This window comes from Pinus tabuliformis, chromosome 8 (genome assembly GCF_031772625.1).
Source record: "Pinus tabuliformis cultivar Carrire ecotype Pingquan chromosome 8, CPIR1, whole genome shotgun sequence".
Lineage (NCBI taxonomy): Eukaryota > Viridiplantae > Streptophyta > Pinopsida > Pinales > Pinaceae > Pinus > Pinus tabuliformis.
Genome location: NC_142294.1, coordinates 1,864,726,118 through 1,864,742,203, shown reverse-complemented (window position 1 = coordinate 1,864,742,203; position 16,086 = coordinate 1,864,726,118).

Here is a 16,086-nt window from a genome sequence, read left to right as displayed (position 1 = left end):
ATAATCAATTGTAAAAATAGATGAAAAATCATTTTCAAAATGATCAATCTCAGGTAAGAATGAAGATCTATGATGAAGATCTTCCCATGGTAAATCATCAATAGACAGGATTTCATGAATCTGTTCATTAGTATGAACAAGTTCAGAAAAATTTGTTGAATCTGAGTTTGATATTGGAAATTATTCTTCATGGACCACATTAATTAAGTCAATTTTGGTTGAAGAAGGGTTGGAAAACGACTGTATGGCCTGATATGCAATTTCATAGGGACTCAAAGGCATAACATCACCAAATGAATCCATCTCAGATTTGGAAGGTACGATCCAAGGATCATCATAAACAATGGTGTCTGATGAAATCATATGAATGGTTGCAGTAGAAGGCGATATGTTGGGAGGAGGAAAGGAAAAAGTTCCTAGTAAACCAGAATCTTAACTAATCCTACTCCAACATCCTTATAAGAGATAGTTGTTTTTCCGACATGCTGAATACTTCTAGAAGAGGCCGAGTCAGATGAAAAGTAAGTTAGCTGGTCTATAGTTACGATCTTTCCATTATGAGGAAACTTTATGAGCTGAAAGATCGATGAAATAACATCAGTCATAGCGTAAGACCAACTACGACCCAAGAGAAGGTTGTAATCTAGAGGGGCATCAACCACCTCCACATTTAGATTAACAGTTTTGCCTTCAACCCCTATAGGTAAATCCTGTAGAATGCCAAAAGGATGGAACCCACGGCCATCAAAAGCCTTTAGAATCATCGAGGATTTATTGATTTTAGGAGAACCAAGTGATCTCCAACATTGGATCGACATAATACATGTTGAAGCTCCCTCATCAATTACAGCCCTATAGCAAGGCCTGTTTTTTACTAACACTGGGATCTAGAAAGCCATTTGATGAGGTAAGCAAGGTGTACTATTTTCTAAATCGGAGATTATAAGGTTCAAGTCTTGAATATCAACAGCTCCTATAGCGGACAATAGCAATTTATGTTGTGCTGGACACGATTGCAGCACCTCCAAAGATGACATTGCTGAAGGTGAAATTGCTAGATCTTCAACAATGTTATAGTTCTGAGTAGCTCTCGCATGTGGATTGAAAGCTGAATTTCAAAGTATACCCTTGGAGGGCGGTTTGATTACTAAGTCTGGGTTAGGTTTTTTGATCTATAGCGGATCAGAACTAGGAGTTGAAGTTGATGGATTTGAATTAGAAGATTCTTCTTCCTTACCACTAACAACACTTTTACTTCCATAATCTTGAGATCGTGTCGCAATCCTAACATGGGACATCATCATTATGGGTTCTTCTGAGGCATTTGACGAAGAACCTATCATCTTACTGTCTTGACTAGGAAATGGATCCTTCAAGACAGCAGGCGTTTGAGAACCTTTGACGATTTTCGCAACCTCAGTGCGATGAGGACAGTCTCTTGTAAAATGCTCTTCGTCACAAATGAGACAAGGATAACGAGGTTTATGTTTCTCATTAGTAGATTCTGTTTTTTCTGGTTTCCCTTTTGAATTTTTATCTGATTTATTTTTCTTCTTCCCCTTCTTTTTACTGCTAGATTTTGATTTGGCCATAGATGACTCTACAACATGAATATCGGTAGAAATTTCTTTGGAAGAGTCTCTTGTCGGGGAATCTGGTAAAGTTATGATAGGAGAATAATTCTTGGAAGATTTCTTCTTACTTTTGGTATTAACTGAACCAATCATGACATCAGCGGCATGAGACCCTGAAGGAGCTGCAGTTATTTGATTTTGTTTAGGAAGGTCGGGGATTTTCTCGTGTAACGTACCCGACTACGTATAAACGAGGTCAAGGTACTGAACTTGAGAAATTACTTGCTCTTCAGTAATGATTCTTGCCTTAGCTACATCCTCAATGATTTTAGGTAGTAATGATTTAACAACCCATTTTGCTAAGATCTGATCCGAAATAAAAACTTTCACTAAACGTCGTCGACATCTCCATTCATGAATGTGATCTGAAATATAAGTGGACGTTGATTGTTTTAATGAACTCAATAATTCCGTGCCATTGTCATATCTGACAAGCAACTGAAAATGAGTTAAGAATGAAGTAGCTAACTGACTAAAGTTATAAAAAGATACTCGCGGTAACTCAATGTACCACTTGGCTGCAAGACCAATTAGAGTGCGTTGAAAAAGCCGTAAACAGATTGAATCATCCGAAATGGAGTTAGATGCACACCAGAGGTGATAAGTCATCACATGGTTTGACGAATCTTTGCTTGATTTACCTTCAAACTTAGGAATATTACTGGGCAACTTATTCAGTATTGGCAGCCAAAACAGAAGATAATTAATCGGATCATTCATAAGGCGCGACAAATTAGGCAATTCCAAAGTTGTAGTGAACGGTAACTGATGATTAGGGTCTCTAAAACTCTGGGTCATAAGACCAGCCCCAGGAGGAGGATATCCAGGATAACTTGGAATTGGAATTGCATTTGGGATATTATATCCTCCCGAAAAACTAGGATTAACTGGACCGTATTGGGGTTGTTGAGGTTGCTGATAAGTATATCCAGGGTACGGTTGATACTGATAAACTGGGTTCTGCATAGCAGGACCGAATTGGTACTATCCCTGGTACGGTTGATAAGTAAATTGAGGTTGACTTATGACAACCGTACTCGAACCAGGTTGTCCTACAGGCATCTGAACCGAAGTTTGCACTATAGCTCCAGAAGGAGGTAAAGATGCTTAAGGATTTGATACAAGAATAGTAGAAACCAGAGCTGTCGATACTCCAGAAGTAGGTTGGGTAGATTGAACAAATGTTGCAACAGTTGCAACAGTCGTTTGAGGCGGAGTACGAGGTATACTAGGCCCAGGGTGAGAAACTACACCAGGTGCAGAAGTTTGAATAGTAGGTTGGACAGGTTGCTGGGTTGAACCATAAACTAGGGGTTGTCCAGATTGAGATGACAATTGCACATTCAGTTGCAATATCTGTTGAGATTGAGATGGATCCCACACTAAGTTCATTCCGGGGTATGGACCCATAGAAGGTTGAGAAAATTGAGGACCATAACCGGGTTGATGGTAGGGTTGATAATTCAAAGGTACATTTCCAGCTCCTTAGACAAATGATTGACCTGAAGGTGGTTGGAAACCTTGGGTTGGGTACTGCCCTTGAGGTTGAAAACCTTGAGGCATGTACTGATACTAGGGTTGACCTTGAGGTATATATTGATACTAGGGTTGAACTTGAGGTACATACTGAGTCTGGGGTTGATCTTGAGGAATGTACTGTCCTGAAGGTATGTACTGTCCTTGAGGTTGCCCCCCAGGCGGTAATTGGGTACCTTGAGGTTTCCCCCAGGCGAGAATTGAGGACCTTGAGGCTGCCCCCCAGGCGGTAATTGGCCACCTTGAGGTTGCAGATTTAGAATAGTATTTGACATCATAAGAATATCTTCTACACTCAACAGCTTAGTTCCGTTATTACTAGTTAATAACCCTTGTTCAATAGGTTGAGGAGATGCTCCTGAAAAAGTACTAGTAATTGATTGATACCCAGAAGGAACAAAAGGACCGCCATATAAAAATGTTTCTGGTGATTGAGAAAACATGGATGACTGTCTCGACATATTCAAAGGTGGATAATAAACTCTAGGTGTTGGATGATAAGGAACTCGAGGTGGTGAAAAACTTAGTCCCAAGTTTTCTAGAAAATTGGTCAATGAAAGATACCAAGCATCCCTCCTAGGTGGATTGTAAAAGATCGATTCACACTCCCTAAGTTCTATAGCTAGTTGATTTTCAGGGATGGATATAGCTTCTTCCGGAGTAACAAGTTCTTCAATAGCAATAAGTCCAGAAGGAAGATTTTGGGTAATGACTCTTTCTATCCTGGGTGAACTAGGACCACTAGAAGTTGGAGAGGAAAATCCTAATGATGGAGTAGCAGCAGGTTCAGTTTCAGGTTCAGAAATTTCAAGTTCCTCGGCTAATTCACTAGTAGAAGAAAAACTACCAGTAACTTCAGAAAATGAAACAAGTTCAATAATATACTCTGGTGCTTGAACTTGATAATCAGGATGCACAACTAAAGAAGACTCTCCTTCTTCAGGTGACCCAACTCTACTGTCACTAGGAGTTACAAGGGCGCGTAGCCCTTCAAGCTGGCTTGGTGAAAACTCAGGAGGTTGGCCCCGAAGTCTACGAGACTGCCTCAGTAATTCAGTCACGATTAAAAATTTTAATTACTTCACATGCAAACAAAGAAAAATCTCAATGAAAACCACCTAAAGTCTCTGAAGAACTAAACAATTTTGAATCACACACCTAAAGAATCTAGGAGGTCAAACCACACAAAAACAGTAACTTTTCGTACCGAAAACACTAGTTGGTGATGAAATCCAACGTCGCAGAGTTTAATACAAAAATGGCGGTTGGAATAGTTACCCCGACAACCTGCTTAATAAATAGATTGGCACAAGTTTCTCCACTAAACCGTCTCGAGTGAAGAGAAGCCCCTAGAAAATCCAAGTGAGTCTAGTCGATATCTGCTCTAAGTATAGTGGGATCTTCCCTCCACCATCACCTTAGGAAAGAATCCTATAGATTATGGTCACTATGGTTACCAACGGAAACAAATATACCTAGGGAACAGTCTGTGATTTGACACACACGCAAGGGCAGAGTAGCAAGCTCAATCCCCTTGAAGGCTCCTTGACATAATCCAAGGTTTACCAACAAGTGACCCCAGGCTCCTCAAAAATGGTTAATCCGAGGTTTACAATTTTTAATACGTGTATATCTTGTATTGTTCCCAATGGGGAAGGATTGATTACCCCACTGGTTCGGACACGATCTTGTGCTTGACTCCTTTAAGAGGAGCTTCCCAAAGCATAGATGTAACAATTGGAATTTATCTCCTACCGCAAGATACAGCTACTTGTTTGTTTTTACTATCTTGGAGAGTTAATTACTCCCTACTCCAAGATACTAGCCTAAGCTATGTTGGTGATAAAGAGCCCTAGAAATAAAAAGATTACTAGATAGATTTTACTTTAAGCGTTATTTTTATTGGTTTTTCTTAAGTCAAAAGGTGCGGAGATGAAACCTTATGGTGTGAAGACTCGACTCCAAAACACTAAAAATGCACCTAAGATGATAAACAATCCTTTTTCTTCAATGAATTTCTAGCTAAAGAAAGAGTTGAGAATGCAATTTCTTAAAAAAACATATCTTTCCTTAACAAACAAATAAAAAGAAGCATTTTTTGTCTTTTTCAATTAACTCAAAAACGAGACCGCTAATTATGCTCACGAAAAAATCCTTTTTCCTTCAACAATCAAAAACTACAGAAAACAAACTTTTCAAAAGAGATTTTTTTTAATTTTTTAAAACACTCAAAACTATTGAAAAATCTAATCTTGAGATCTATAAATTCTAAAAAACTAATTGAAGTAAAAGCTTACAAGATTTCTTTTCAAGGATGTTTTACTTAGTTATGAGCAAACTAAGGACTAATTTGTCTAGAATCACAAATTAATCAAAAAACAACCAGCTTTTGTTTTCTTTTTAAAAATGAAATCCAAAACTTTCAAAACAAGTTCTTTTGAATCTTTACAAAGAGAAAAACGAGATCTATTCCTCAACAAAGGCAGATTTTACAAATCGGTCAGACTCATAAGAAGACTAGCAAAAACCAGGGTGATTTGAGGTTTCTAAGGCTTCTAAGCTCTGAGTTACTACAAAGACCATACAAAAATCAAGCCAGGCACACAAAACTTCTAGAAATTCACCTAAAACCTAAATACCAATGGAATTAAACTATGAAAAGTTTCTGACAAGACACATGCAGATCTGGGTAGAGTCTAAAACGTATAAACAAATCCTAGGCTTAACTGAATGAAAATATTTTAAGTTTTTCAAAATTTTGACAAGGGTCCGTAGGCGCCTGGTATTACTAGGTGTGGTACCGCACTATGTAGTAAAGGAACAATGTGGGTATGTCTGCACTGTGTTACAAACAGCAGGTGCGGTCCACTCTAGAAACTATGAAAAAACAAAAAAAATTCAAAATCTAAAAACCTACCCAATCCCACACAGCAAGAAAAAACTAGAAACAGAGAAACAGTTTCTCAAGTCAAAGTAAAAGCAAAGGCAAAAACCAAAAATTCAAGTCCCCAGTGGAGTCACCATTTTTTTGGGCGGATAAATCGTTCTTGTGGACAAGACTGATCTCTCTAGTATCTAATGATATCTAGCAACAAGCAAACCAAACAAATTCCATCTTTCTCTAAATATGCAATTTATAAATAAAGGCTAATAGATGTTTTAGGCCTACCTCGGGTCCAGTGCTAGTTTGTGGAAGCCACACTCCATTTGTCCAAATGAGTTCCCTTTTGAAGAATCTGCAAACACAAACAGGCACACACATCAAATACCACCTGCAAAGCCAATATAATAAACCATATTTATCATGATGATCAAGGAATTCATGAAATAAACCATAGAAGACAACTTATTGAGAAAAATGAATCTGATTGTATTAACTTTAATCAAAGAAGAACTTTACAACCTTGGTGCCTTGATGTTGTACAAGCTCCTCCCAGGGTCCAGCAAGAATCTCCTCTACTTTGAAAAGTTTCACTCTCTTCCCAATGAAGCCAAAAGTATGTAATCTCTCCTCTCAAGCTCAACTAGGAAGTCTCAATTCCAATAGCTTTTACCCTAAAAAATGTTTAGCTTTCAACCTCCTGAGCAACTAGCCCAATGCCTTAATTTATAGTGCAAAGGAGGGAAGTTACTAGGTCCACCTTCAAAGGGATAGGGTCCTCCTTCAAAGGGATAAGCTCCTCTTATCAAGGGGTTAGCTCCTTTAGTTATGGGATGCATGAACCACCTAGGAGCGAACCAGCCATGTCAAGATTCCTTCTAGAAACGTCCAGAATTAACCCAAAGTGAGTTTTTAAGAATAAACTTGCGCCCTTTTGACTTTCATAGGGGTCCGCATCCACTCCTTTAGAGACAGAGTGGGTAGGTCCGCAGGTAACATGACCAATGGGTGCGGAATCGCAGGCAATGGTAAGAGAAAGTGAAAAACTAGAGTTTTATATATTTTCAAAGACTTTCTCTCATTTTTAAATCTTGACATGAAGAGCTGAGGTTTGAGACTTGCAAAGGAGGACAGTATGAGTGGTGATAGACTCACACTGACTGCAGAAAGTCATGGTGACAATATTTTGTGTAACAACAAGGTCTGCTAAGGATTATGTTGGGTCTGGAAAAAGGTATGTTTTCTCTTTGTAAATTACTTTATTTAACATTCATCCTTATACGATTGTCTTTGTTTATAGATTAAAATAAGGAAAATATCGGCTAAATTTGGATGAAAGCATTTGGTGACAAAATAGGAAAATATAGCACATGAAACTAATTTTTTACTATCCTTGTGTGCAGAAGATGCGGATTGGGAAAAAGTCGTTCAGTTGATAGAGCAGCACGAGGCCATAAAAGGGAAACTACAGCGTCTTTGGCAGACAAGGCAATGGGAGATCAGCCTGAACGATGCTATTTTGTGACACAATTCGATTATGTATTGTGAAATTCTTAGGATCCCCTGATCCTGAGGATTTGATTTTATCTAGTTACTATTTTATGTTATATATAGGGCCAAAAGGAAAATGGAAAGAGGAAGACTTTGATAATCTATAATTATTCTTTTTGAAGACATATAACACTGTTATCTCAGTGATGTTGTAAGCTATTACTTGCATTAATGAAGAAAGGTTGTGTTTGATACATATTTATATTCTGAGTTCTTATTAAGCAAAGGCTTCTGATGACTCTGGGCTTGGTCATGAGAAGTTCTACTACTTCCTTGTGTTATAATCTTTCTATTTAGTCTTTGCTAGTTGATTAATGTTCAGTCATTGGTTATTCCATTTATCGTAAATATTTGTGATATTGATTCATACTGCTATTCAATTAGATTCAGAGTGAAGTCGTGTGACATAATTAAGCCATGCTTTTATTGGAATGAGTGAATTAGTGCCAATAGTAGATTGCTATTCAAAAATCCTTTATTTTTGTATGTGTGCTTGCTGTTCAATCACCATTTTCCATTCAATTACTTTTTACTGTTCAATTACCATTTGCCATTCAATTATTGTTTGTTATTCAATTGAGATTGTTGTTTAATTTGGATTGATAGATCAACAACATTTTTCAATAATTATAGTTCCCTTCCTTGATTGGGTGAGTTGGCCTTAAGTCTATTTGAACATTCTCGTGTGATTCATATTTTCATTTGGTTTCATTTGATTTTGGAACAAGTTGAATGGAATTGCAGAGTGTGTTAAGAGTATTTCTTCCATAGTTAGTTCTTTCCAGGATTGTGTGGATTGAATTAAAGAATTATTTATTAGAGATTGCAACAATTCATAATTAGATAATCTCTAGATTCATTGCATATACTGTGTTGGGACTCTTGAGATAAAAAGACTTACCTCAGGTTGACAACTAATGTAGGAATTGAGATTACCTGTAAAAAGACATCTTATTGCACCGACAATATTAAAGGAGGTGCATATATAGGATTTGTGGGAATAGGTTGGGTTACTGTTTCTGATACTACTAGATCAATAGTATAAATTACAGAAGAGGTAGGGCCAATTGATGTTGGATGAATAGATTGGGAAGAGTGAGTTGATGCTACAATAGTAAGAGAAGAAAGTTCAACAAATTGTTGAATATAAGCTTGGTGTACAGCTTGATCAAGTGTTGATACAAGATCTTGCAATTTGTTAAAGTCTTGGAGGGCTTTCTGATCCAAATCAGGTCCAACGGATGGTCGTACAGGTTTATAAGGCTGAAGAGTAAATTCATAAACTACAGTCTGATCCAAAAAACTTTCATATTTGGTCCTAAAAATATTGTGTTCAAACGATAAATCAAATTGAATATCTTGTATAGTGTCGAGGTTTTTAGGAAGGGAATTTTCCCTATAAAGGGTGTTGTTACTTCCTTCGATTTCATCTAGACTTCTTTTCCTTAGTATCTTTTCAGGATTGTATAAAATTTTAGGTGGTTCAGGATTAGGATTAGATCTGGTATAAATTATTTTGGAGTGAGATATTAAAAGTGAAGAACAATCTCTAGTCCTTTATTTCTAAAATTTTGGTCCCTTTTCTTCTTGAAATAAAGTTTTATAAACTAGGGAAGTTAACCTTATGAGAATGAAATGAAGGATTATTTTAAGTCCCTAGCATGGTCACTAGGATGTTAGCACTCTGTAATTTTCCAAGGTTGCAGGAGAAAATCAGAAAGGTAACCACAAACCTACTTTGGAAGCTAGGATCTAGCCCTGCCAGCTTCAAAGAGGAATCTCTTTGTAACATTTAACTATTTTGTATTAGATCGTAGGCTAGTTATGATTGTTTGGAGTTTGGTTTTAAATTGATTGGTTGATTAAGTCCCTGAACCTTCCATTGGGCTATGGAGTCTACAATTTAAAGGGGTTTGTTTTAGCTTTTAGAAAGGAGCTTCATAGGGCAAGGTAGCTAAAATAAATGGATCCTTTATATTTAAGTGAAATAGAATAGAAGAAAATATATAAGCTCAATAGAAGTTAAAGATAAATTAAGAATTACTTAACACGATATCAGAATAAAACATAGAAACTACCTATAGGCAGAAGCAGATTGTATTTTTCAACAAATTATGTTGGTCAATTTTTTGTAAAATAATTCAGATTAAGAAAACATAAGCATGGAAACACATAAATAACACATTAACAGTGAAATAAGTACATCACGAGATAGTATAACGCATGAACCCTATGAAGAATGTTCTTTTCATTACTAATCAACCCATCAAATAGAAAATAGTACAATAACATTCTGGAATGGAAAAATCCATGCATTAATCAACCCTTCATACTTCTAAAAGAGAAGCATTTATACGATATTTACAAAAAATCCTATCAAAACCAGCTAGGATGTATTTAGGAATTCCTAAAATGAATCTATCTGACTTATTACAAAAATTTAGGAAAATTTGAACTATCTGAAGTGCTGGCACTAAATTTGTGGAATCGTTGACTGTTTGGACCTTTAAATTCTTCCTTCTTGTTGATGTTTTTTTTTTCTAAGTAAAACTGATCTATTAATAAAAACATAATGTACAAAGAGGCACCAGCCTCTGTGGTACTAGGTCAGCTATATGACCATTTGAAACAGCAAGTCTTGACATCGCGATTGCCCCAGTTGGGGAAACCAGTCCAAGAATGAGATAAGAAAAAGGTTCATTTTACCCATGCAAGGGCTATAGTTCAAGAATTCAAAATTTTTAACCAAAATTAACACTGTGTAAAGACTATAAAATTCAGAAAGACAACCACAGTAAAACCCACAGTATAGTTCAAAATTAACCACAGTAAAACAGCCCAAGAGAGCTAGAACTCGAAACCCGAGCTGGATGCTAGACTCAAAATTGACCATAGTAAAATTGACTGAAAATAAACAAAACCGGAACTCAGAACCTGACACGTGACCTGGCATGCAGCGGCTAGGTGGCTTAGGTTGGTGGCTTCTCTTCCACGATCGGACACCAGCCATATTCTTCTGAACCAGTTTCCGCTGATTGCCTACCACCTGCAGTGTCCTGTGGCTCATGGTCCTCCACTTGTATTCCTTTGTCTTTGTGGGTGGCGTCGCTTCTCAGGGTCTGCTGTCGGCTACTGGATGGGTGGTCCATGTCTCTTGGCAGGTGGCTGGAGCTCGGCTCCCCCTAAAAGTTGACGAGCGATGGAGGAGCCTGGTTCATTTCCAGGCTGAGCTCTGGTTCTGTACACGAGCCAATTACCTCTCTGAAGTCCATCGTGACGGTGGCAATGATGACCGGCCTATCCATGGAGTAGCGAAACCAGAATTGAGCTTGCTGGGAAGAAGCAGTGGAAGTGGTGTGCTGGGTGACTCCACCTGAACGCCGAACCTCGCGGGTGCCCATTCTACCTCGGCTGCTGCGGGTGTCCGGATATCAGCCAAGGAAGTGGGAAGAGGAAGGGCTTGGGGGAGGGGAGGCGGACAGGGAAGTGGAGACAGAAGGGGGCACAGATGAAGGGTGAGTGGTGCCACCATGACTATCACCTCGCCTGCACCGCATTCGATGGTGTTGGCACATGATTCTCCGACTAGAAAGCTGCAACGAGCGTTGAGTTTCAGGGGCAAGAGGCGGGGCAAGAACGACAAAGGGGATGCTGAGAGGAACAGGGTAATTCAAATCTGGGCCAGAGAGAGGGGCCGAGACCTTAAAATGCAGGTTGCAGAGAAAGGATTGAGAAAAATGATGACCATTTCCCAGGTCAACGCAGCAGAGGAGTCTGCAACATCTTCCCATAGCGGTGTGAAGGCTTGGCTCTGCTGCAGTGGGGTGGTAAGAGCAACTGAGAGGTTGAATGGGTAATTGTAGGGGGCTTTGCTCCATATTTCTTAATTTGCATAGAATTCCTCGGTTTTCACAACTGGTTGATGGCACTGGCCAAGGAGCTGTAACCTACCTTAAATTCCCACAGGGGAAGGCGCAGGTTGGCATATGGATCTGCCAGCTGCTTGTCTAGCGGCTAATTTGCATTAATTGTTCATCTAACACTGGCATCCAGGGGTGTTGCATCCAGTTGCACCAACTTGGTGTATTTCTATTGGCGTGTGGCATCTTTTATAATTTCAAGCGAACCTATGTATAGAATTCGATCACTTATCACCCCTAAATTGGCTAAGAGATCGGTCACTTTGTTGTTGTTTCTCTTGATGTGTTTGAAAGTGATTGCTTTATTAGTTGCAAGCCAATGCTCGATGTGTTGAAAATGATCTACAAGTCTCCAGCTACAGGATAGCTTGTTTACTAGAGTTCCATTTATAATTTGTTGGGCCATGTTGATAAGGATTTGAGAATCTCCTTCAATTATTAAGGGAAAGTAGCTATGCTATTGAGCAAGATTTAGACCTTGCCACAATCCCTCCAATTTAGCTGAATTGCCTTTAGAAGCACCATCAAAGTTGAGTTGGGTGAATCCTGAGGGCGAAGGGCACAACTTGCTAGAAGAGTCAAGGGTAGGGATGGATCTATTAGGTGGCTCCTGAATTCGGATGAGCCTGAGGTTCCAATTCATCATTATAGTTCGTTTTTTCGGTTCGATGGGAAAGTCCTCATTGCTCCAAGTTTGGAGTGCTAGAGTTTCATGAAGGTTGCTGCACATATTATTCCATATGATTTCTATGGGGGTGGCTTGATTCCTGAAGATACGCCGATTCCTTTCCTTCCAGATTGTCCACATGAGGAGGCCTAGAATGATTCTCCATAATGCATTAAGCAGGGGACTCTTGTATGGGTTTTTAGCCCAGTGACAAATGGTTTTGGTGATGTCTTCTTTCACTCTGCCATCTTTTTGACATCTGAAAATTGTTTTTTCCCAAAGTTTGTTTGCCAGATTGTAGGAATCCATGAGATGTTGTATAGTTTCCTCCTGTTGCTTGCAATTGGGGCATCTTGAGGGGCCATGAATTTTTTTTTTCTTAAGTTGTCCCAAGTAAGAATTCTTTTATGGCAGAGCAGCCATAGAAAAGTTGAGATCTTGGGCCAGATTTTAGGGGACCAAACTTTGTCCTAAAGAGGGTCCTTGTTGGTCTGAATATTTATCATAAGGTTGTATGCCTCTTGTGTGGTGAAGGTTCCACATGGTTTGTATCCCCAATGTAAAATATCCTTTTCTTTAGAAAATCTGATTCACCTATTGGTTAGCTCTGTGTCCAGCTCCTTATACATTATCTTTGTACCATTCCTGATGATGAGTTCTGCTTTGCGCCATTGTCTAAATCCCTGATCGAGGGTGGGTATCCAGTATTGGTTGACCGTTTCCCATCGATGTGCTTCCTCATCCTTTGTTGGTGGAGGTGGGATTAAGCTGTTGAGTTTGGGTCTTTGCTGCCATGAATCCATCCAGAAACGAGCACTATTGCCATCTCTTATTTCCCAAAAGTTGTGCTGATGGATCATATTTCTATGCATTCTAGCTGAGTTCCAGATTAAGGAGCCCTTACCCATGTCTGTAAGCCTGATAAGGTCTTCATTCGATCTGTGGTTGGCATACTTGGCTCTCCATAGGATCACCCAGGATGTGTGCGGGGCTGAAAGCCACTTCCACTAGATTCATGCTCCCATCACTGTGTTCTATGTTGAGGGCCCCTAAGACTGATTCCCACAAGGTTTTTTGGGAGGAAAACGGTCGCCCACTTGACCAGTGCCCATTTGCGGTTATGTCCCACTGATCCCCGTAGAAAGTTCCTTTGGAGATCTTTTATTTTTTTTGAGAACCCCTTTGGGTGCTGATAAAACAGAGAATAGATAAATAGGCATAGATTGCAGTATATATTTGATGAGGATTAGTCGGCTTGCCATGTTTAGGGCTCTAAAGGTGCAAGAGGTGAGGCGGGTTTCAAGCTTGTCGAGAAGCATTTGCCAAGACGAGTGCTTTAGAGTAGAATCAGTTAAGGGGGCACCAAGGTACTTGGAGGGGAGAGAGGCAACAAAGAATCCCAAAATGCGTGTTATGGAGGTTTGAGTGATGGTAGGAGTATGAAAAAAGAAGATCTGGGATTTAACTGTGTTAATACTGGCACCAGATGCTGCAGATAAATCATCAAGGAGGGATTTGAATTTTTAGGCTTCTTGGACTGAGGGATGCCCAAATAACATGTTATCATCCACAATTGTTGGTGGGTAATGGCACGGGAATTATGAAGGGAGATTCCTCTAAGCTGTTGCTCTTGGAGGGCATGCTTTATGGTTCTACCCAGCTCCTCAACCATAAGAATGAAGAGGAAAGGAGAGAGGGGATCCCCTTGGCAGATGCCTCTTGATGGCTGAAAGGGGGTGGAAGGGATTCCATTAACCAGAATTGAGAAGAAAGCTGAGGAGATTAAGCTCATGATCCATTGAACCCAAACAGGTGAGAAACCAAACAATGTTAACATCAATTGAATGTACACCCAACTCAATTTATCAAAAGCTTTTGAGAGGTTGATTTTTAGTAGCATACTTGTGTTATAGACATTTTTGTGCCTTACAGCTCTAAGCATGAAATGTCCATAAACCAAGGGATCCAAAGTCCCTAAAAGTGTTGTTCCGACCCCTAAAGGAACAAGGTCAACTAATTATAGCTTCTCCCAGAAGTTCTCCACCAGAAACTGCTCAGAATCAGTCAAATCAGGATCATTTCGGCTGCTCCACTAGCTAGCTGCGTTGCATAGCACCCAAATACACTGGATAGGTGCGTTGCAACGCACTTGAATGCACTACCAGGGTGCATTGAGTGGGAAATGACAAATGGCAGTGCCATTCCGCGAGGTGGAAAGACAATGGAAGCTTCTAGAATCTTCTCCAATGACACTTGCCTCACTGAGTTCGACCAAGGATGAGTAAGAGGCTCTCAGTCTCCAAGTGGAAGCAAGAACTGACAGAGAGAAGCCACTAGTCAAATCATAAGCTAACTCATCTTCCTTGCATACATCTATATATGGATCCCTTATCCCAGAGATCCGGAGGCTGGAATTTTGATATTGCAGAGAATTGCTGTTGGTTTTGAGAGAGAGATATCAGACTATTGGGTGATTTATGCTTTGTTGGAGGTGAAGAGGGGCTTAATTGCTGGGAGGTTGATGCTGGATCAGGAATCATTGGTTGTAACTCCTCCTGGATCTTCTTGTTATATCAATAAAACTATTTGAGTTTCTCCTACATGCTTGTGTATCATTGATGTTTGTTACATTTGTATGTTTAGCTTAAATCTGATCCTAAGCTTTTTATGAACATAAACCCATGTCTTTGTATATTTTCCTTCTTCTGTGATCTTGCAGGTATTGTGAAGCTGGGCAAGTAAAGGAGCAAGTAGCTGGAAGCTATCAAAGAGGAGAGAGATTGGATCAAAGGACTAGCACAAGACACAGGTTGGTTCATCCTATTTCTCTTCGTTTATAATTCATAAAGAAGAATACAAAAGTAGTTTTCTCTGTTTGTTTCTAAGGTCACTGTCACACCTTAGTGGGATAGGGTCGTTCCTAATGGACACTTTTCCCGATAACAAAATGGCGACTCCACTGGGGACGATTTTCTAATTAGTTTGTTTGTGTTTCTCCTGTTGTTTATTTCATAAGCTTAGAAGTAGCAATCGAACAACATTTGCCATTAACAAATGCAAAGTAGACATCTACTACTTCAATCCATTCACTAGATCTGTTTATGATTTGAACATCTGATTCACAAATGATCTGATTGCCCTTTGTGATAGCTCTTACACCTTCTTTAAATCTACCCTCTGATTGTGCATTACTGATTGCTTTTTCTCGGCCAAAAGCCATAGATTAAACTGCAAACCGTGACCCAGAACCCAGATAGAATTCTCGTTTCTGCCCCAGCGCAGGCATAATGAAGAGATTCTACATTTCAACGCAGTTCCCGAGAGGGCCACCTGCGCTGCAATCCAGTTTCTCTGTGCTACAGGTGCGCTGATCAGACTTGCCTTGTGCAGCTGAGGTGCTTTGATTCACTTTTTCAGTTTTATCTCTGATTTTTGCAGCCTGTGATCAGTGTATGTGTCTGGTTCAAAACCCCTTTTCTTTGCCTTAATTCCGCCTCCTTTTTACAAAAAGACTGTAGATGTTTTTGTGTGTTTGTTACATCATTTACAGTTTTCCATTGCAAAAGTAGAATAGTCATACTGTCATCCTTTGATTTAGATCTGTCGCAAGTGTCAGTTTTGATCATAGGAGAAAGTTTGTTTGCTGTTGATAGTCGATTATGCTTTTACTTTTGCCTTTGGTTTGAATTTGTGCTTTTCTAGTGTCGAACCGAGTATTTACCTTGTTTGTATTTATCACCTGAAAGCAAATTCAGATTTGTACATCAACTTTCTTTTTAGGCATCAATATTAAGAAAGTGAAAAAAAAATACATGCACATGTGCATTTGCATATTGATAGTCTGTTTGGCTTGATTTAGGAAAGTGCATTTACAGTGTGCTCTATGCTCTTTGTCAA